Below are 22,200 nucleotides of genomic sequence, written 5' to 3'. Positions count from 1 at the left end.
AATAGTAGCAGTAACGGTAACAGTAACAACAACAGTTTTGTAGTGATGTAACAATAGCAGCCGCAGTAGTGACTTAGCAAGATCAATGTATGAAAAGCATAGGCATTTGGATTGGTGATGGATAAGCATATTGATTGTATTCCATTCATCATGTAATAGTTACATACTAGAGCAACACAAAACTAGCTCCAATTCATCAATGTAATGTAGGCATGTATTCCGTATATAGTCATACGTGCTTATAATAAGAACTTGCATGACATATTTCGTCCTACCCTCCTGTAGTAGTGGGGTCCATAAGGAAACTAAGGGATATTAAGGCCTCCTTTTAATAGAGAACCGGAACAAAGTATTAACACATAGTGAATACATGAACTCCTCAAACTACGATAATCATGAGAAAGAATCCCAATTACTGTCACCTTTGTGTATGCAAATTTGTTGGGGATCATTGCATGGGAAATAAAAAAGTTCCTATGCACATGCAAGATCTATCCGTCGAGATGCATAGCTACAAGAGGGAAAGTTTGTCTACATACCCTTGTAGACTGTTAAGCAGAAGCGTTACAAATGCGGTTGATGTAGTCGTACGTCTTCATGATCCAATCGTGATCCGTCCCGATCAAGCGCCAAATGGATGGTACCTATGCGTCCAACACATGTACAGCTCGACAACGTCTCTGCCTCCTCGATCTAGTGAGCGGGGGAGGAGTTTTTTTGTGGGGAATTAAGATATTTATTCATATAAAGGCATTCGCTGTACAATCAGCTAGAAGGTTGCTGATCAGGAATCTTGGTGTCTCCGTAAGCCAGCTTTCGGTGACAGTCACCTCACAAGCATGCTTGTCGGAAAGGTGATTTGGTCCGTTAGATGATCTACTTACATGCTAAATTACAAAAGAGTGAAAAGGAGTAGATAGATCATCAATTTCTAGGAGAATTGGTGCCACAACGGAACGACTGTTGTGGCGAGAGTTCCAGAGGTTGACCACCTCCAAGTTGTCGGTTTCCATGACCACACGCGAGTACCCTCTGAGATTTCCGAAGATGACACCGTCTCGAACTGGAAGGGCCTCCGCGGCCATGGGGTCCGTCACTCACGGGTGCAACTTGCACCAAGCACCCAGGAAGGTTGTGGGTGGGCATGCCACACCACCAGCTCCACTCTTCCCTTCGTATCGTAGGATTGCCGCATCGGTGTCGATCTTCACTTGATCATGCTCAGGGGGTGTCAGCCATGGCCTAGCAAGACAGTTGCCTGCTGCAATGGAATATTCAGCATAGCCAATGCTTCTCGGGTGAGCCGCATCGAGTTGGCCGCATCTGGTTTATCGTCGTCATGTGTCCAGCTATTGCGTGATGTCCAGATGGACCACATCATTGTGATGATCGTTGCTTGTTCTTGTGCCAAGAAATTTGGTCCGCATAAGATATCAGCCGCCCATGTGGAAGGATGGAGCCGCGGGAGTTTGATGTTCATCAGTTGGCGTGCTTCCTCCCAAACCCTCGAGCATGTGAGCAATGCATGAAGGCATGCTACAAATCTTACTCATGTGACTGACATAGCTTACACGTGCTAATATCACATATGTGTCGATGTTGGAGTGTGCACTCATCTGGCAAAATTCCACAAAGAATCTGCCACCAGAGTACACGCACCTTAGGGATCACCTTAAGAGACTATAAAGCTTTCCACAAGTGTTGTTTACTTACTAAAGATTTTGTTACCTGCCCTTCTTCTCGAGCTTGAAGCTCTTTCTGAATCACTAGAGCCTGGTACGCTCACTTAATAGCGTATTTGCCTGATCTCTCACGTGCCCAAGCCAATGTATCATCACCACCACCGCGTCGCAAGGGAATATTCAGAATAGCCTCTGTGTTTGGTGCAATAAAGTTCTGACGAACCAGGTCATATTTCCATGTCCAGTTATCCGAGTCGATGAGATCACTGACTAAAGAAATAGTAGGAACCATCGGTGTGAGCAATGGAGTTCTAGTATGCATCGTTGGAATCCACTTATGTGTCCATTCATTAATATAAGTACCACACCTAACTCGTGTAAAAATTCCGACAAGTAGAGCCTCCATTCCTACAATGATAGCCTGCCATGTTGCTAAGGCGGCCTTAGGCGCAGTTGCTTGCAGGAAATCTATGTGTGGGAAGTATCTACCTTTCATAACTCTCGCACAAAGGGAGTCACGATTAGTCATAAAGTGCTAGCCATGTTTCCCTAAGAGAGCCAAGTGGAACAGGCGAAGATCACGGAAGCCCATGCCTCCTTGACATTTTGGTTTTGTTAACTCTTTACAATAGATCCAATGAAGTGATCTCTTATCAATATTACTGCTCCACCAATACTTATCCATGTTGTCCATTGATGACCCACAAGTGTAGGGGATCTATCGTAGTCCTTTCGATAAGTAAGAGTGTCGAACCCAATAAGGAGCAGAAGGATCTGACAAGTGGTTTTCAGCAAGGTATTCTCTACAAGCACTGAAATTACCGGTAACATATAGTTGTGTGATAAGATGATTCGTAGCAAGTAGCAAGTAACAATAGTAACAACGGTGCAGCAAAGTGGCCCAATCCCTTTTGTAGCAAGGTACAAGCCTGGACAAACTCTTATAGGAGGTAAAGCGCTCCCGAGGACACACGGGATTTTCTGTCAAGCTAGTTTTCATCATGTTCATATGATTCATGTTCGTTACGTTGATAGTTTGACATGTGGGTGGACCGGTGCTTCGGTGTTGCCCTTACTTGGCCAATCATCCCACTTATGATTAACCCCTCTCGCAAGCATCCGCAACTACGAAAGAAGAATTAAGACAAAGTGTAACCATAGCATTAAACTAGTGGATCCAAATGAGCCCCTTACGAAGCAACGCATAAACTAGGGTTTAAGCTTATGTCACTCTAGCAACCCATCATCTACTTACTACTTCCCAATGCCTTCCTCTAGGCCCAAATAATGGTGAAGTGTTATGTAGTCGACATTCACATAACACCACTAGAGGAGAAACAACATACAACGCATCAAAATATCGAACGAATACCAAATTCACATGATTACTTATAGCATGACTTATCCCATGTCCTCAGGAACAAAAGTGACTACTCACAAAGCATAATTATATTCATGACCATATAGGTATTGAATAGCATCAAGGATCTGAACATATAATCTTCCACCGAGTAATCCAACTAGCATCAACTACAAAGAGTAATTAACACTATGTACTAGCAACCTTACAAGTACCAATCGGAGTCGCGAGACGAAGATTGGTTAGAAGAGATGAACTAGGGTTTGGAGATGAGATGGTGCTGATGAAGATGTTGATGGTGATGAGTCCCCTCCGATGAGAGGAGCGTTGGTGATGACGATGGCGACGATTTCCCCCTCCGGGTGGGAAGTTTCCTCGGCAGGACGACCCTGTCGGAGCTCTAGATTGGTTCTGCTCAAGTTCCGCCTCGTGGCGGTGGCGATTCCTCTCGAAAGCCTGATGATCCACAAGTATAGGGGATCAATCGTAGTCCTTTCGATAAGTAAGAGTGTCGGACCCAACGAGGAGTAGAAGGCTCTGATAAACAGTTTTCAGCAAGGTAATAACTGCAAGCACTGAAAGTAGCGGTAACAAGTGATGGTGTAGTGAGGTGAAACGTAGCAAGCGAAAAGTAAAAAGTAACAAGTAGTATCCACGGTGCAGCAAAGTGGCCCAATCCCTCTTGTAGCAAGGGACAAGCCTGGACAAAGTCTTGTAGGAGGAAAAACGCTCCCGAGGACACACGAGAATTTCTGTCATGCTAGTTTCATCATGTTCATGTGATTCGCGTTCGTTACTTTGATAGTTTGATATGTGGGTGGACCGGCGCTTGGGTACTGCCCTTACTTGGACAAGCATCCCACTTATGATTAAGCCCTCTCGCAAGCATCCGCAACTAAGAAAGAAGAATTTAGACAACGTCTAACCATAGCATTAAACTAGTCGATCCAAATCAGCCCCTTACGAAGCAACGCATAGACTGGGGTTTAAGCTTTTGTCACTCTAGCCTCGTGGCGGTGGAGAATCCACGAAAAAGCTCCACCCTGATTTTTTCCTGGACGAAACCCATATAGCAAAAGAGGGGGGTCGGTGGGCCGCCAGGGTTTCCACAAGCCCTGTAGCCGCCGCCAGGGGGGTAGGTGGCGGCTACCAGGCTTGTGGGCCCTTGGTAGCTCCCCTCTGGCACTTCTTTCGCCCAGTATTTTTTATATATTCCCAAAAAAATTCCACGTTGATTTTTAGGGTATTTGGAGTTGCGCAGAATAAAGGACTTAGACTTTCTCCTTTTCCAGTCCAGAATTCCAGCTGCCGGTATTCTCCCTCTTCAAATAAACCTTGCAAAATAAGAGAGAAAATGCATAAGTATAGTACCATAAAGTATAATAACAGTCCATAAAGTGATAAATATCAACATGAAAGCATGATGAAAAATGGCCGTATCAAAGCCTCCTCTTGATTTATTCTGGAACGAAACCCTCCTTATAGCAAAAGAGGGGAGCGAGAGGGCCAACAGGGAGCCCACAAGCCTCCTAGGCGCGGCCAGGGGGGTAGGCCGCGCCTAGCAGGCTTGTGGCCTCCTGGTGGCTCCCCTCTCGTAATTCTTCCGCCCGGTATTTTTTATAAATTCCAAAATAATTCCTTGTTGATTTTCACGGCTTTTGGAGTTGCGCGGAATAGGTATCTCAAACTTGCTCCTTTTTCAGGCCAGAATTCCAGCTGTCGGCATTCTCCCTCTTCATGTAAACCTTGGAAAATAAGAGAAAAAAGCATAAGTATTGTACCGTGAAGTGTAATAACAGCCCATAAAGCGATAAATATCAACATAAAAGCATGATGCAAAATGGACGTATCAACTCCTCCAAGCTTAGACTTTGCTTGTCCTCAAGCGGAAACCGAGATCAATAAATATGCCCACATGTTTGGAGATAGAGGTGTCGACAAAACAAAATGCGGACATGCAGGTATCATGATCATAATTAGAATAACAATATCATCATATAATCTCTTATGCTGAAGTGACAATTCCTTCACAAAGTAAAGTATGGATCAAGAACCTTCTTGAGAATTGACAACCAAATAGCCTTTAATCATTGAAGAAATTCCAATTTATCATAACATCGGAAAGAGTCAAGTAAGAGCTTGTAAAGCAAATCCACATATTCAATCATCCTTTCGTCTTCTACAATTGCCACAACTCACATGGTACTCATGAGATCAAAGTTTCAGTCGGACACACAGAAAGATAGGGGCTTATAGTTTCGCCTCCCAACTATTTACCTCAAGGGTAATGTCAACAATAATAATTCATGAATACTTACTTCCAAGTTGAAATATGAATATAGATCTTTCCCTAGCACATGACGTTGGCAAAGATAAAGGCGTAAAAAGGAATTGGTGTCAATCACCATGACACTTTAAAGGGCAAAAAGTAAAGGTACAACATAGGACCTTCGCAGAGGGAAGCAGAGGTTGTCATGCGCTTTTGAGGTTTGGATGTGTGACCTCTTAGTGTGAAGGAACGTCACGTTATATTGCCTCCTGTGATAAAGAACTTTATTACGCAGTCTGTCGCTTTTATGTCTTCCTCATCACAGGTTCGTACAAAGCTTATTTTCCACACACTAATAGATCATACAAATTTAGGGAGCAATTTTTATTGCCTGCACTGATGAAAACTTACTTGAGGGATCTTATTCAATCCATATGTAGGTATGGTGGACTCTCATGGCAAAACTGGGTTGAAGGTTATGGATGCACAAGTAGTATCTCTACTTAGTGCAGAAGTTTTCGCTGATATGAGGTGGAAGCAAGCGTCACATGCTAAGGGATCTCTAGTCATATGACATTGTTCGGAACCAAGCAAACATAATTCATTATGTTGTCTTCCTTGTCCAACATCTACTCCTAAGCATGTAATAGTTTAATGAGTTTGCACAATCATAGATGGTGTCCAAGATGATATATTTATATGTGAGCCTCTCTTTCTTTATTACTTCCTATTAATTGAAGCAATGACCAAGGTCTATGTTTGTCCACCCACAACAAGTTTCAATCAACATTCTTTTTATATGTGGAGCCATCACTTCCCATAATATCATTACATGATCTTTCATGCTTTTGTTCTTTTATCATTCTTTTCTTTAGATCATGGCATGAAGCAAGGCCCTTAACTAAAACTCTCTTTATTATATGACTCACGAACTCGAATACATCGAGGGTGACACAAAGCAAAACTCAAGCCTAAAACACTAAGAACTTTATTCTACTAGAGAAAGATAAAACCAAAAAGGATCGAACTAAGAAAAGGTAAGGGCAAAAGATGTGATGGTGATACGATACCGGGGCAACTCCCCCAAGCTTGGCACAAGCCAAGGGGATTGCCCATACCCGTGCTTAATTGTCTTCCTTCGGAGGTGATGGTGGTGGAGTTGTTGCAACCTGGGTTTGATCCTCTGTCTTCCAAGGAATAGGTGCTACATCGTGGAAAGATGATCGAGTCTCCGGAATCCTCAAATCTGCAGCCAACTATATTCATTTAAATCTATACTCATACTCACAGTTTTGGTTCTGCAGGTCATAGATCTGGGCTTGGAGATGATGAATTATGTCATAGAGCCTTGAGAGGTGCTTCCCGATGTCATTGGCATCGATCTTTTGCCTGTTGGTGAACTCCGTGATCATCATGTGGTTGGCGTTGAGTCCGCGTTCCACCATCCCTTGGCACTTGAAGACTTGCTGCTCCATTGCTTCGAGCCCCGTCTCCTTGCTTCCGGTCTTCTTGGGCCCCTCAACATCATGATAGATTGAGGGTGTTGCAGCACTCTCGCGAGGTAGGGATTGATGACCTTCTTGAAGAACTTGTCCTTCGGAGCTTTTGGGGATGCCATAGCGATCTAGATCTGTCTGCACAACAGCTCGAAACGAAAACAAAGTAAATTTGCATGATACGAGGGTCAGACCTTTCGGGAAAATATATAATGATTTTTTCCCAACCAGAAGGAGTACTCCGCAAGAAAACAGAGTCCGGGAGGCACACGAGGTGGTCACAAGCCCCCCAGGCGCGGCCAGGGGGGTGGCCCGCGCCTGGCAGGCTTGTCGCCTCCTCGTGCGCTTTCCGGACTGCTTTAAGTTTTTCTATTTTTCTAAAAATTCCAAAACGGAGAAAAATTCCTACTAGAAAAGTTTTGGAGTCGGTTTACTTACTGAATCACATACCTCTTCGTTTTTGGAGTCTGAAACAGGATGATAAATATCCCTTATGTACTCCTCCGGAGTTATGGTATTGATAATATTGCTTTCAACATTTATGGGAGTACCTGAGATATAATGCTTGATTCTTTGTCCATTTACCACTCTCGGAAAATTACCTTCCGTGTTGTTGATCTTGATGGCACCGGAATGATATACTTCCTCAACAATGTAAGGACCTTCCCATTTAGAGAGAAGCTTGCCTGCAAAAAATCTTAAACGAGAATTATATAGCAAGACATAATCACCTACATTGATATCACGTTTTTGTATCATTTTATCATGCCTCTCATAACCTTTTATTTAAACAACTTAGCATTTTCATATGCTCGAGCTCTCCATTCATCAACCGAGCTAATATCAAATAACTTCTTCTCACCAGCAAGTTTGAAATCAAAGTTGAGCTCTTTGATTGCCCAATAAGCCTTATGCTCTAGCTCAAGAGGTAAATGACATGATTTATCGTAAACCATTTTGTACGGAGACATGCCCATGGGATTCTTATAAGCAGTTCTATAAGCCCACAGTGCATTATAGAGCTTCTTAGACCAATTCTTTCTAGACCTATTGACAGTCTTTTGCAAAATTAGTTTAATCTCTCTATTGCTTAGCTCTACTTGACCACTGGACTAAGGGTGATAGGGAGATGCAACTCTATGGTTGACATCATACTTAGCAAGCGTTTTACGGAAATCACCATGAATAAAATTTGAACCACCATCAGTCATTAGATATCTAGGGACTCCAAATCTAGGGAAAATAAATTCTTTAAGCATCCTGATAGAGGTGTTGTGACCAGCACTACTAGTTGGATAGCTTCTACCCACTTCATAACGTAATCAAAAGCAACTAGTATATGAGTATACCCGTTGGATTTCGGAAAAGGTCCCATATAATCAAAGCCCCAAACATCAAATGGTTCAATGACAAGTGAATAATTCGTAGGCATTTCCTTACGTTTACTCATATTACCTATTCTTTGACATTCGTCACAAGATAGGACAAACTTACGGGCATCCTTGAAGAGAGTGGGCCAATAGAAACCTGATTGCAATACCTTGTGTGCAGTTCTATCTCCCGCATGGTGTCCTCCGTAAGCCTCGGAGTGACACTTCTGTAGGATCTGTCCCTGTTCATGTTCAGGTACACAACGTCTAATAACACCATCTACTCCTTCCTTATAAAGGTGATGATCATCCCAAAAATAATGTCTCAAATCAAAGAAGAATTTCTTCTTTCGCTGGTATGTGAAAGTAGGTGGTATATATTTGGCAACGCTATAATTTGCATAATCAGCATACCATGGTGTACTACGTGAAGCATTGATGACAATCAATTGCTCATCAGGAAAGCTATCATCAATAGGTTGTGGGTCATCAAGAACATTCTCCAACCTAGACAAGTTATCTGCTACGGGGATCTCAGCACCGTTCCTATCAACAACATGCAAATCAAATTCTTGTAGCAAGATAACCCATCTGATAAGTCTAGGTTTAGCATCTTTCTTTTTGATGAGGTACTTAATAGCAGCATGATCAGTGTGAATAGTCACCTTGGAATCAACAATGTAAGATTTGAACTTTTCACATGCAAACACGACTGCTAAAAATTCCTTTTCAGTAGTAGCATAGTTTCTTTGGCCACTGTCTAGATTTTTACTAGTATAGTGAATAACATTCAACTTCTTATCAACTCTTTGTCCTAGGACAGCACCAACAGCATAATCACTAGCATCACACATGATTTCAAAAGGTAAGTTCCAATCAGGTGGTTGAACAATAGGCACAGTTATCAAGGCCTTTTAAGTATTTCAAAGGCTTCCTCACAATCATCGTCAAAAACAAAAGGAAAGTCATTTTGCAAGAGATTGGTAAGAGGCCTAGAAATCTTAGAAAAGTCCTTAATGAACCTTCTATAGAAACCAGCATGACCAAGGAAACTTCGTATACCTTTGATATCTGTAGGGCATGGCATTTCCTCGATCGCATCAACCTTAGTCTTGTCGACTTCAATACCTCTTTCAGAAATTTTATGTCCTAAGACGATGCCTTCATTAACCATAAAATGGCACTTCTCCCAATTTAAGACAAGATTGGTATCTTTACATCTCTACAAGACTCGATCAAGGTTGCTGAGGAAATCATCAACAGAAGACCCGTAAACGGAGAAGTCATCCATGAAAACCTCAACAATCTTTTCACAAAAGTCAGAGAATATAGCCATCATACATCTTTGAAAGGTAGTAAGTGCATTACATAAGCCAAAAGGCATGCGTCTGTAAGCAAAGGTACCGAAAGGGCAGGTAAAAGTGGTTTTCTCCTGATCAGATTGTGCAACAGGTATTTGGGAGAAACCAAAATAACCATCTAGAAAGCAGAAGTGTGTGTGTTTAGACAGTCTTTCTAGCATTTGGTAGATAAAAGGCAAAGGGTAATGATCTTTCCTAGTGGCTTTATTCAATTTCCTATAATCAATCACCATCCTATAGCCAGTAATAATCCTTTGTGGGATCAATTCATCCTTATCATTAGGGACAACGGTAATACCTCCCTTCTTAGGGACGCAATGCACCGGACTCACCCAATCACTATGAGCAATAGGATAGATAATACCCGCTTCCAGGAGCTTTAGTATTTCTTTTCTTACTACCTCTTTCATCTTAGGATTTAATCTCCATTGATGATCGGCAAATGGTTTGGAATCAGGATCGGTTTTAATTTTGTGCTAGCATAGAGTGGGACTAATGTCCTTAAGATCATCAAGAGTATATCCAATAGCAGCACGGTGCTTCCTCAGAGTTTCTAGTAACTTCTTTTCTTCATACTCTTAAAGGCTAGCACTAATTATAACAGGATATATTGCTTTTTCATCGATATAAGCATACTTAAGAGTATCAGGTAACTGCGTAAGTTCAAACACAGGATCATCCTTTGGTGGGAGTGGATCTCCAAGCAGTTCAATAGGCAAATTATTCTTAAGGATAGGATGTTGTTCAAAGATAACTCTATCTATCTCATTCCTTTCATCCATATGCATATCATTTTCATGCTCAAGAAAATACTGCTCTAAAGGATCAGTAGGAGGCACAGCAATAGAAGCTAGGGCAATAATTTCATCCTTACTAGGCAACTCTTTTTCATGAGGTTGTCTACCAAACTTGGAGAAATTGAACTCATGTGACACACCTTCAAAGCCAACAGTGACAATTTGCTTCTCACAGTCAATATGAGCATTGAAAGTATTGAGGAAAGGTCTGCCAAAAATGATGGGACAAAAGCTATGTTGTGTGGTAGCAAGAACGAGAAAATCAGCAGGATACTTCGTTTTACCACACAAGACTTCAACATCTCTAACAATTCCCAAAGGGCAGATAGTATCTCTATTGGCAAGCTGAATAGTGACATCAATAGGTTCCATCTCAAAAGGTGCAATCTCGTTTTTAATTTCATCATATAAAGATTGAGGTATTGCACTAACACTAGCACCCACGTCACATAAACCACGATACTACCTCCGTCCCGGTGTATAAGTCATTCGCGTAGTTCTAGGTCGGCAATTTAACTATTTAAATATGGATCATATGTGACAAGAAATATATATTTTAAAACTACATCCGTGTAGAAATCTAGTGCTATATTTTTTATGACAAATAACACATATTTAATTCCTCAAATCGGTGACCTAGAACTACGCGAATGACTTATACACCGGCACGGAGGGAGTAGCAATGATCTCCTATCTTAACAGAAACAACAGGCATACCAACAATAGGCCTATGTTTGTCACTAGCATGTGGTTTAGCAATTCTAGCAGCATCTTCACAGAATTGAATATCATGGCCATCAACATTGTCGGACAGGAGATCTTTGATAATAGCAATGCTAGGTTCAACTCTAATTTGCTCAGGGGTTGTAGGTGTTCTAATGTAGCCCCTACGTATCACAGTTGAAGCTTTAGAATGATCCTTTATCCTAACATGGAAAGGTGGTTTCTCAATGTAAGCACTGGGAACAATAGGATCATTATAAGCGAAGACTTTCTCTTCAACTAGATTGAGTTTAACTACATTGACTTCTATGGGAGGATGATATTTAAACCACTTATCTTTAGGGAGATCAATATGAGCAGCAAATGATTCACACAATGAAGCTACTATCTCATAGTCAAGTCCATATTTAGCGCTAAAATCACAAAAAGTATTTGTTTCAACAAAGGATTTAACACAATCAAACTTGAAATTCATACCTGACTCCTTACCTTCATCAAACTCCCAATCTTCAGAGTTGCGTTTAATTCTTTCCAATAAATTCCATTTGAATTCAATATCTCTCTTCACAAAAGAACCGGTACAAGAAGTGTCAAGCATGGTGCGATTATCATGAGAAAGCCGAGCATAGAAGTTCTGAATGATAATTTCTCTCGAGAGCTCATGGTTGGGGCATGAATATAACATTGATTTAAGCCTCTCCCAAGCTTGAGCTATACTTTCTCTGTCACGAGGCCAAAAATTATAACTATAATTCCGATCACGATGTACCAAATGCATAGGATAAAACCTTTGATGAAATTCCAATTTCAACCGGTTGTAGTTCCATGATCCAGTATCATCACATAGCCTATACCATGTCAATGCTTTATCCCTCAAATTTAAGGGAAATACCTTCTTCTTGACGTCATCCTCGGGCAAACCTGCAAGCTTAAATAAACCACAAACTTCATCTACATAGATTAGATGCAAGTCGGGATGTGATATTCCATCTCCTGTAAAAGGATTAGCCAGCAGTTTCTCAAGCATACCCGAAGGAAATCCATAGCAAATGTTTTCAGTAGGTGCTGCAGGTTGAGGAGCAACTCCTCGTGCTTCCGTTCGAGGTGAAGATACCCCGAAAAAGCTCCTCAAAGGATTAGTTTCCATAGTGACAAGTGACAATAAATTTCAGCACACTATATAAATGTTTCCTTACCAAATTCCACTTACCAAAGGCGCTTCACTCCCCGGCAACGGTGCCAGAAAAGAGTCTTGATGACCCACAAGTGTAGGGGATCTATCGTAGTCCTTTCAATAAGTAAGAGTGTTGAACCCAATGAGGAGCAGAAGGATCTAACAAGTGGTTTTCAGCAAGGTATTCTCTGCAAGCATTGAAATTATCGGTAACAGATAGTTGTGTGATAAGATGATTCGTAGCAAGTAGCAAGCAACAATAGTAACAACGCTGCAGCAAAGTGGCCCAATCCCTTTTGTAGCAAGGGACAAGCCTGGACAAACTCTTATAGGAGGTAAAGCGCTCCCGAGGACACACGGGAATTTCTGTCAAGCTAGTTTTTATCATGTTCATATGATTCGCGTTCGCTACTTTGATAGTTTGATATGTGGGTGGACCGGTGCTTGGGTGCTTCCCTTACTTGGACAAACATCCCACTTATGATTAACACCTCTCTCAAGCATCCGCAACTATGAAAGAAGAATTAAGACAAAGTCTAACCATAACATTAAACTAGTGGATCCAAATGAGCCCCTTACGAAGCAACGCATAAACTAGGGTTTAAGCTTCTGTCACTCTAGCAACCCATCATCTACTTACTACTTCCCAGTGCCTTCCTCTAGGCCCAAATAATGGTGAAGTGTTATGTAGTCGATGTTCACATAACACCACTAGAGGAGAAACAACATACAACGCATCAAAATATCGAACGAATACCAAATTCACATGATTACTTATAGCATGACTTATCCCATGTCCTCAGGAACAAAAGTGACTACTCACAAAGCATAATTATATTCATGACCAGAGAGGTATTGAATAGCATCAAGGATCTGAACATATAATCTTCCACCGAGTAATCCAACTAGCATCAACTACAAAGAGTAATTAACACTACTAGCAACCTTACAAGTACCAATCGGAGTCGCAAGACGAAGATTGGTTACAAGAGATGAACTAGGGTTTGGAGATGAGATGGTGCTGATGAAGATGTTGATGGTTATGAGTCCCCTCCGATGAGAGGAGTGTTGGTGATGACGATGGCGACGATTTCCCCCTCCGGGAGGGAAGTTTCCCCGACAGGACGACCCTCCGAAGCTCTAGTTTGGTTCTGCTCAAGTTCCGCCTCGTGGCGGCGGCGATTCCTCCCGAAAGCCTCCTCTTGATTTTTTCTAGAATGAAACCCTCCTTATAGAAAAAGAGGGGAGCCAGAGGGCCAACAGGGGGCCCACAAGCCCCCTAGGCGTGGCCAGGGGGTAGGCCGCGCCTAGCAGGCTTGTGGCCTCCTGGTGGCTCCCCTCTGGTACTTCTTCCGCCCGGTATTTTTTATAAATTCCAAAATAATTCCTCGTTGATTTTCATGGCTTTTGGAGTTGCGCAAAATAGGTATCTCAAACTTGCTCCTTTTTCAGGCGAGAATTCCAGCTGTCGGCATTCTCCCTCTTCATGTAAACCTTGCAAAATAAGAGAGAAAAGGCATAAGTATTGTATCGTGAAGTGTAATAACAGCCCATAAAGCGATAAATATCAACATGAAAGCATGATGCAAAATGGAAGTATCATCCATCAGTTTTTTACAAACCTTCTTGGCCAGCAGGAAACAACTCATGGTGTATGTGGGGATCGCATGAATAATTGTCTTGATAAGGACCTCTCGCCATGCACAGGCAAAGAGCCTCTCTGACCAGCCGTGCATCTTGCTCCGCGGCCGCTCACCTATGCGGTCGAATGTTTCACTTGTGATCCGGCCAACGGCCGTATGCAGGCCTAGATATCTGTCGGTGAATTCTTCAACAAAAACACCCAGCGTTCCCTTATTGTTCTGTCATAAATTGGTTGGCGTGTTCAGACTGAAGAAGATAGCACTTTTATCTTTGTTCACGCATTGGACCGATCCTTCACCATATGTACGAAGAATGTCATTTAACCTTTCTACACTTGGTGAATTTGCACTCACGAAAATTAGGCACTCATTTGCAAAAAACAGTGACTGACCCATGGTGCCCGTATACACGCCCTGATGCCCCTGTCAACATGTCCAAAATATTTGAGCATTGACGAGAAACCTTCTGCACACAGTAGAAAAAGAAACGGTGACATCGGGTCCCCTTGTCGAAGCCCCCAAGAGGGAGTGAAATAGGGTTGCAGCTCACCATTAATCCTGACTGAAAATCAGACCAAGGTGACACATTTCATGATCAAAGTGATAAATCCATGGGAAAATCCTAGTCGCTGGAGGATGGCCTCCAAGTAGTGCCATTCTACCCGGTCATATGCTTTCATCATATCCAATTTGACTACACAGGCATGATTTTTGCCTTCCTTCCTTCTGCGAATAGTATGAACACTCTCAAAGGCTACGAGAACATTGTTAGTGATCAAGCGTCCAGGAACAGAAGCACTTTGTTACTCACTAATTATCTCATCCATGCATCCCCATAGATGCTTGGTTATAGCCTTAGCGTCAATGTTATATAGAACATGACATAATGTAATTGGACGATACTGAGATATCGATTGGGGATGCCATACCTTTCGAATCAGAATAATAGTCGTGTCATTGAGACCGAGTGGTAGATCACCCCATTGAGAAAGTCCAACACAACAGTGGTAACATCGTGTTTCGCAAGATGCCAGTACCGTTGGAAGAACCCCGCTGTGAATTCATCAACACCAGGTGCTTTAGACGGAGCCATTTGGAAGAGCGCGTCATGTATTTCCTGTGCTTCAAATGGCTTCTCAAACAAGTCATTCATCTCTGGCGTAACTTTCACCAGGACATGTTGCAGCAACTCATTTGTATCACCCAGTCCTTCAGAGGTATATAGTTCCTGATAAAATGATAGTACCTCATGTTTGTCCTCGGTCGAGTCTGCACAAATCGAGTCGTCAGTCTTCTTCAAGCCACTTATTTTGTTCATCCTTTGTTGCTGTTTAGCTTGAGCCTGAAAGTAGCTCGTGTTTCAATCGCCAGTGCGTAGCCAAAGGACCCTAGATCGCTACTGAACTCATACTTCCTCGTGATGAGGAGCCTCATAGAGTTTTAAAACTGATGGGGTTATAGTCCCAGGGTAGGGTCATAGGTCTGCCCTATAGGTCCTACCCAAGGACTACTTCATAGAGGACAAGACCCTTAGACAGTTCCGACTGAACTAAAGACGCCCCCACCATCCAGTCGGCGACGATCCACTCGGAGCATATCTAACGTACCGACTGGAATCCACTCTGTACATCGTAACTTCCCAGGAGGGCAACGGTCATACGTTTTCATACACCATAACTAGCATTTAAAGCTTATGTTACCAGTAACGCCAGCGTTTACTCGCCACTACTCCACCCCTGTCCATCAGACCATTATGAAGGGCAGCGCACTATATATAAGCCGCCCTTCAGCACTGGTACATGGGTTGGCACTTGTTGTAATCCCCTAATATACTCGACACAAAGCTCCCCAAAGCACTGAGACGTAGGGCTTTTACCTCCACCGTAGAGGGTTCTGAACTCATAGATCCTCGTCGTAGCTAAGGATCTGCCCATATACTTTCGTACCCCATACTTCTACTATCAGACTTATACCCACGACGGTTGGCGCCCACCTTGGGGCAGGCGTCTAAGCGACTTCCGGCGAGTTTGCGATTTCATCTTTTCGTCATGTCATCCGGCGGAGATCTGCGCATGGGTCATGAGATCCTCTTCGGTGCACTCTCCTTCATCGCCGACGATTCTGCATGGCTTCAGGATGCGCCCCTCGACATCGAGGCGCTTCCGAGTCGCGGAGCTACGCACTTCCGTGCAGTTCATGCGGCGCTCTTCTTCTCCAGCCATCGACCCCGGTGTCGATCTTCATCCCCGTCACACGCCGCAACATGCGATCCGGTCGCTCGCAGCTCCTGCTTTGGGTGCGACACGCCCTAGCGCGACAGAACATGTCCTCTCAAGTGGCGGTGCTCGAATTGGTTGTGGTCCCGCTGTCATCCCAGTGCTTGGAGTCAGTTCCGACTGAACTACCTTCCGAGTATCAGGGTCACGGGCCTACAGCCGAAGTACTCATGGCTGATTCCCACGAAAGTCCTCCCGGGACTGGTCGGAACGAGCGTGAGTTCGGAGAATCATCCGGCGCTCGTCGTCAGCACCTTCGTTCTTCTAGTCGGCGCACTCGCCAGAGCAACGTCGAGGTGTTCCGTACACCCATCCTCAACTTGGCTACAGCCGCCAGGATCGCCGATTCTCTCCAGTCGACTGATTCAGAGGTTGGTAGAGGAATCGAGCAGATCTGTGCCTTGTTACATACGGCGCAGCAGCAAAACTTGGCTGTCTCCCAGTCGCACAATAAGATCCACAACAGTTATGTTCAAGCGAACACACATCGGTCGGTTTTCAGTCCCGGCTCTCACCAGCGACACAGAGGGGGCAGCCGTTCCAGGGACCCGAGTCGGAATTCGCTTTCCATTCGGTCTCATCCCGAAGATCGTCGCCGTTCGCGTACTCCTCCGCGGAGCGGGCCTTACGGACCCCGACATTACGATGATCATCGTTCGGGTGGCGGCGCACGTGATCAAAGGCCTGATGCAAGAGGGTATATCACTCAGAAGAAGGTCGATAGAAGTCGAGCCCACCGTGATGGTCACGATAGAGATCGTCCGAGTGGAAGCAGGACCATTGTTTTTGGTCCCGAGTGCTTCAGTCGGGCCATCCGCTCGGCTGACATCCCTCCCAACTTCCGATTGGCGACGGGAATCAGCAAATTCACAGGAGAGTCCAAACCAGAAACTTTGTTAGATGACTACAGAGTGGCAGTCCAGATCGGCGGCGGAGATGACCATGTCGCCATGAAACATCTCCCACTGATGCTCGACGGTTCAGCCCGAGCTTGGCTGAACTAGTTAGCTCCATCAAGCATTTATAGTTGGGCAGATCTGTCCCGAGTCTTCATCAGGACCTTCGAGGGTACGTGCAAACGCCCTGCTGGTCTCACAGAGCTTCAGCACTTTGTTCAGAAGCAAAACGAGCCCCTGCGCGATTTCATTCAGCGTTGGACAACCCTCTACCACACGGTGGAGAATGTTCAGAACACCAAGCAGTCTGCGCCTTCAAGGCAGGCGTTCGGTACAGAGATCTATACCTGAAGTTTGGTCGGACAGGCGACATCTCCATGAGCAAGATGATAGAGATAGTCGTGCGCTATGCAAATGGCGAAGAGGAGGACCGCATACATAGCGGCAAGCATAAGTCAGTCACCGACGGAGATGGGGGCAACACTCGGAAGCAAAAACAGAAAGCCCAATCCACTCCGCAAGCAAAGGCGGCAGTCGTTACAAACGCTAAGTTCAAAGGCAAGGGGAAACAACAGTACACCCCAAGAAGAAGGAGTCAGGAAATTCCATCCTAGAACAACCGTGTCCAATCCACACGAAGACGAATGAAGAAGGCAATGTCATATTGCCGAAACATACCACTCGGCAATGTCGCCTCCTGATCCAAGGATTCGGTGAAGGACAATCGAGTGAGAAAGACACCGAGCAAGATGATGAGGACAAGGAGGATCCGTTCCCTCAAGTCCATGCAACGTTAATGATTTTTGCTGACGTAGAAAGCAAAAGTCGACTGAAGTTGGTCAACAAGGAGGTAAACATGGCAACCCCATCCACTCCCACGTTCCTCAAGTGGTCACAGACTGCGATCACCTTTGATCAGTCAGACCACCCAGCACACGTACCCACCCCAGGGAGGCAAGCTCTGGTCGTCGATCCGGTGGTGGAAGGAGTTAGGCTGCGCAAAGTCCTCATGGACGGCGGCAGCGGCTTGAATATCATGTACGCCGATACTCTCAAGGGGATGGGCATTCCGATGTCCAGGCTTAGCGAGAGCAATATGCAGTTCCATGGAGTCATCCCAGGAAGAAAGACCAAATCACTCGGCCAGATTGCGTTGGATGTCGTTTTCGGCTCTGACAAGAACTTCCGCAAAGAGAAGTTAACATTCGAGGTGGTAGACTTCCAGAGTGCATACCATGCCATTCTGGGCCGTCCGGCGTACGTACGTTTCATGGCCCGTCCATGTTACGTATATTTGAAGCTGAAGATGCCTGGTCCCAAAGGCATGATTACTGTCACAGTCAATCAGCAGCAGGCCGAGGAGTGTTTGCAGTAGGGGTCGAAAATTGCAGACCAGCAGATGGCTGTACTCGAGTTGGATGAGTACAAGAAGATTGCCTACCCAGCCGACCTGATGCGTTCAAAGAAGCCAGCTTCCGAGTCCGCATTCCAGTCGGCGGGAGACACGAAGAAAGTAAGCGTCCACCTGACGGATGCCACCGCTGCCCCAACAAACATCTCCACCACCCTTGATCCAAAATAGGAAGCCAAGCTCATCCAATTCCTCCATGAGAACTGGGACATTTTTGCATGGAAGCCTGCTGACATGCCAGGTGTACCCAGGGAGTTGGCTGAGCACCGACTGCACGTGGATCCGAGAACGCCTGCGTCGGTCCGCCGCGCACAAGAGAAAGCAATCGGAGAGGAGGTAGCTAAACTTCTGGCAGCCAACTTCATTCGCGAGGTACACCACTCCGAGTGGCTCGCTAATGTGGTCATGGTGCCCAAGAAGGATAAGTCTCTCCGTATGTGCATCGATTTCAAGCACCTTAATAAGGTCTGTCCGAAAGACCACTTCCCGCTCCCCCGCATTGATCAAATCGTTGATTCGACTGCGGGTTGCGAGCGCTTATCCTTCCTTGATGCCTATTCGGGCAATCATCAGATCCGTCTGTATGGTCCAGATGAATTAAAGACATCTTTCATCACCCCATTCGGGTGCTTTTGTTACATCACTATGCCATTCGGTTTGAAGAATGCAGGAGCAACTTTTATGCGAATGATCCAAAAATGCCTCTTAGATCAGATTGGTCGAAATGTGGAGGCATATATGGAAGATATCGTAGTCAAGTCACGCAAAGGTTCCGACCTGCTGACTGACTTGGCAGAAACATTCGCCAACCTACGAAGGTACGATATCAAGCTCAACCCAGCCAAGTGTTCATTTGGCATTCCCAGCAGGAAGTTACTCGGTTTCTTCGTTTCCTAACGAGGGATCGATGTCAACCCCGAAAAGATCGGGACCATTGTTCGAATGGAGCGACCGGTAAGAGTACATGACGTACAAAAGATCACAGGTTGACTAGCGGCTTTGAGCAGGTTTATTGCTCGACTCGGCGAGAAGGCGTTACCTCTGTACCGACTCATGAAGAAGTCAGATACCTTTGAGTGGACAGACGAAGCCCAAACCGCATTCGACGACCTCAAAGCCCTGCTTTCCACCCAGCCGGTTCTTACTGCCCCACTCAGTAAAGAACCCCTTCTTCTCTACATCGCGGCTACAAATCAAGTCGTCAGCACCGTTCTGACAGTCGAACGCGAAGAAGAAGGCAAAGCGTACAAGGTTCAGCGGCCAGTATATTATGTTTCCGAAGTCCTAACTCCTTCCAAGCAGAGGTATCCCCATTATCAGAAGCTTATTTATGGGATCTACATGACTGCAAAGAAGGTGGCTCATTATTTCCAAGACCACTCGGTATCTGTCATATCTGATGCTCCGTTGTCAGAAACTCTCCGCAATCGGGACGCATCGGGCCGAGTGGCAAAGTGGGCAATGGAGATGCTATACTGCGACATCAAATTCGAAGCCAAGAAAGCTATAAAGTCTCAAGCTCTTGCTGACTTCATAGCAGAATGGGTAGAACAACAACACCCGACTCACATCTACTCGGCTCATTGGACCATGTTCTTCGATGGGTCCAAGATGTTGAATGGCTCCGGCGCCGGCGTAGTGCTCATATCCCCGAAAGGTGATAAACTCAAGTATGTATTGCAGATCCATTTTGATTCTTCCAACAACGAAGCAGAGTATGAAGCTCTCCTATATGGGTTGCGCATGGCCATCACACTCGGCGTCCGTTGCCTGATGGTCTATGGCGACTCAGATCTAGTGGTTAATCAAGTAATGAAGGAGTGGGATGTAAGGAACCCCACCATTACTGCATACTGCAACGCAATAAGGAAGCTCAAAAAGAAATTCGAAGGTCTGGAACTTCACCATGTTCCCCGACTGAAAAACCAAGCAGCAGATGAATTGGTGAAACTTGGATCCACACGGAGACCTATCTCGAGTGATGTCTGCCTCGAGCACCAACACCTCCCCTCGGTAAAACAAGATCCTTTTACAGAAGAACCTGTGAAACCGAAGAGCCCAACAGACCAGACTGAAGTCGAGGTTCCCGCTGTGGTTGACCTGGTCATGGAGATCCTAGTTGTCATTCCCGAATGGACTGTGCCTTTCGTTGCGTACATCCTGAGGCAAGAGTTACCGGAAGACGAGGTCCAAGCTAGGCAGATCGTTCGCAGGTCGAAGTCCTTCACCGTCATTGATGACCAGTTATACAGAGAAAGTGTTTCAAGCGTCCTTCAGCGATGTATCTCTCCTGAGGAAGGACAGTTAATATTGGAAGAAATCCATTCAGGAACCTGCGGTCATCATGCCTCCTCAAGGGCGATCGTCGCCAAAGCATTCAGAGCTGGTTTCTTCTGGTTGCAGGCGAATGAAATGGCAAAAGATATAGTCGACCGTTGCGAGGGTTGTCAGTTCTATTCAAACAAGTCCCGAAAGCCAATGTCCGCGCTGAAGACAATTCCCCTTTCTTGGCCATTCGCCATATGGGGATTAGATACAGTCGGACCATTCAGAACAGGCCAAGGAGGATTCACCCATCTGCTGGTAGCAGTCGACAAATTTACCAAGTGGATTGAAGCCAAGCCAATCAAGAAGCTTGATGCCCTTACGACCATCAAATTTATCAGAGACATCATCGCCAGATATGGGGTTCCACACAGCATAAACACTGACAATGGCACAAACTTTGACTCGGACATGTTCAAAGGTTTTTGCGCAGGCCAAGGTATCCGAGTGGATTTTGCATCCGTTGCGCACCCCCAAACAAATAGACAAGCGGAGCGGGCGAATGGACTCATTCTTCAAGGGTTGAAGCCTCGACTCCTGCGGGAAGTTGGACATGCCGCCGGCGCATGGGTCATCGAGCTGCCTTCGGTGTTGTGGGGCCTCCGAACAACTCCGAATAGATCGACAGGGCGATCCCCGTTTTTCCTCGTTTATGGAGCAGAGACAGCCCTTCCGAGTGACTTTCTTCCCAACTCTCCACGAGTCGAACTCTTCTCCAATGCCGAAGCAAAGCAAGCCAGGCAAGACGGATTGGACCTTTTAGAAGAGGAGCGCGAGATGGCACTGATCCGTTCAACAATTTATCAACAAGATTTGCGGCGATTTCATGCGCGGCACGTCAGGAGCCGCACGTTCCAAGCAGGCGACCTGGTGCTCCGAGTGGATCAACAGAGACCACACAAGTTGGCTCCCGCCTGGGAAGGACCGTTCATCATTTCTAAGGTGCTGAACAACGGAGCATATCGACTCTACAACCTCGACAGGGAAACGGATGAGCCGCGAGCATGGAATGGAGATCTATTGAAGCGCTTCTACACATAACCGCCGATAAAGACGATGTAAAGAACAAGTATCATCGAAGTAATAGAAAGTGGATTAATTTCTTGCCGATTCAAAATCCTTCCGCGTTTGCAGACTCTGGTCTAAAAAACTAACTATGAGTGTGCGCCGAAAGTCACACTCGGGGACTTAGCTGCGACCCAGAGTCGCCTAAGTAAACATCTCGCTCCGAGTGTGCGCTAAAAGTCACACTCGGGGACTTAGCTGCGACCCAGAGTCGCCTAAGTAAACAACTCGCTCCGAGTGTGCGCTAAAAGTCACACTCGGGGACTTAGCTGCGACCGAGAGTCGCCTAAGTAAACAACTCGCTCCGAGTGTGCGCTAAAAGTCACACTCGGGGACTTAGCTGCGACCCAGA

The sequence above is a fragment of the Hordeum vulgare genome, chromosome 2H, assembly GCF_904849725.1.
Source record: "Hordeum vulgare subsp. vulgare chromosome 2H, MorexV3_pseudomolecules_assembly, whole genome shotgun sequence".
In the NCBI taxonomy this organism is placed as follows: Eukaryota; Viridiplantae; Streptophyta; class Magnoliopsida; order Poales; family Poaceae; genus Hordeum; species Hordeum vulgare.
Note: the sequence above shows the minus strand (reverse complement) of the source record.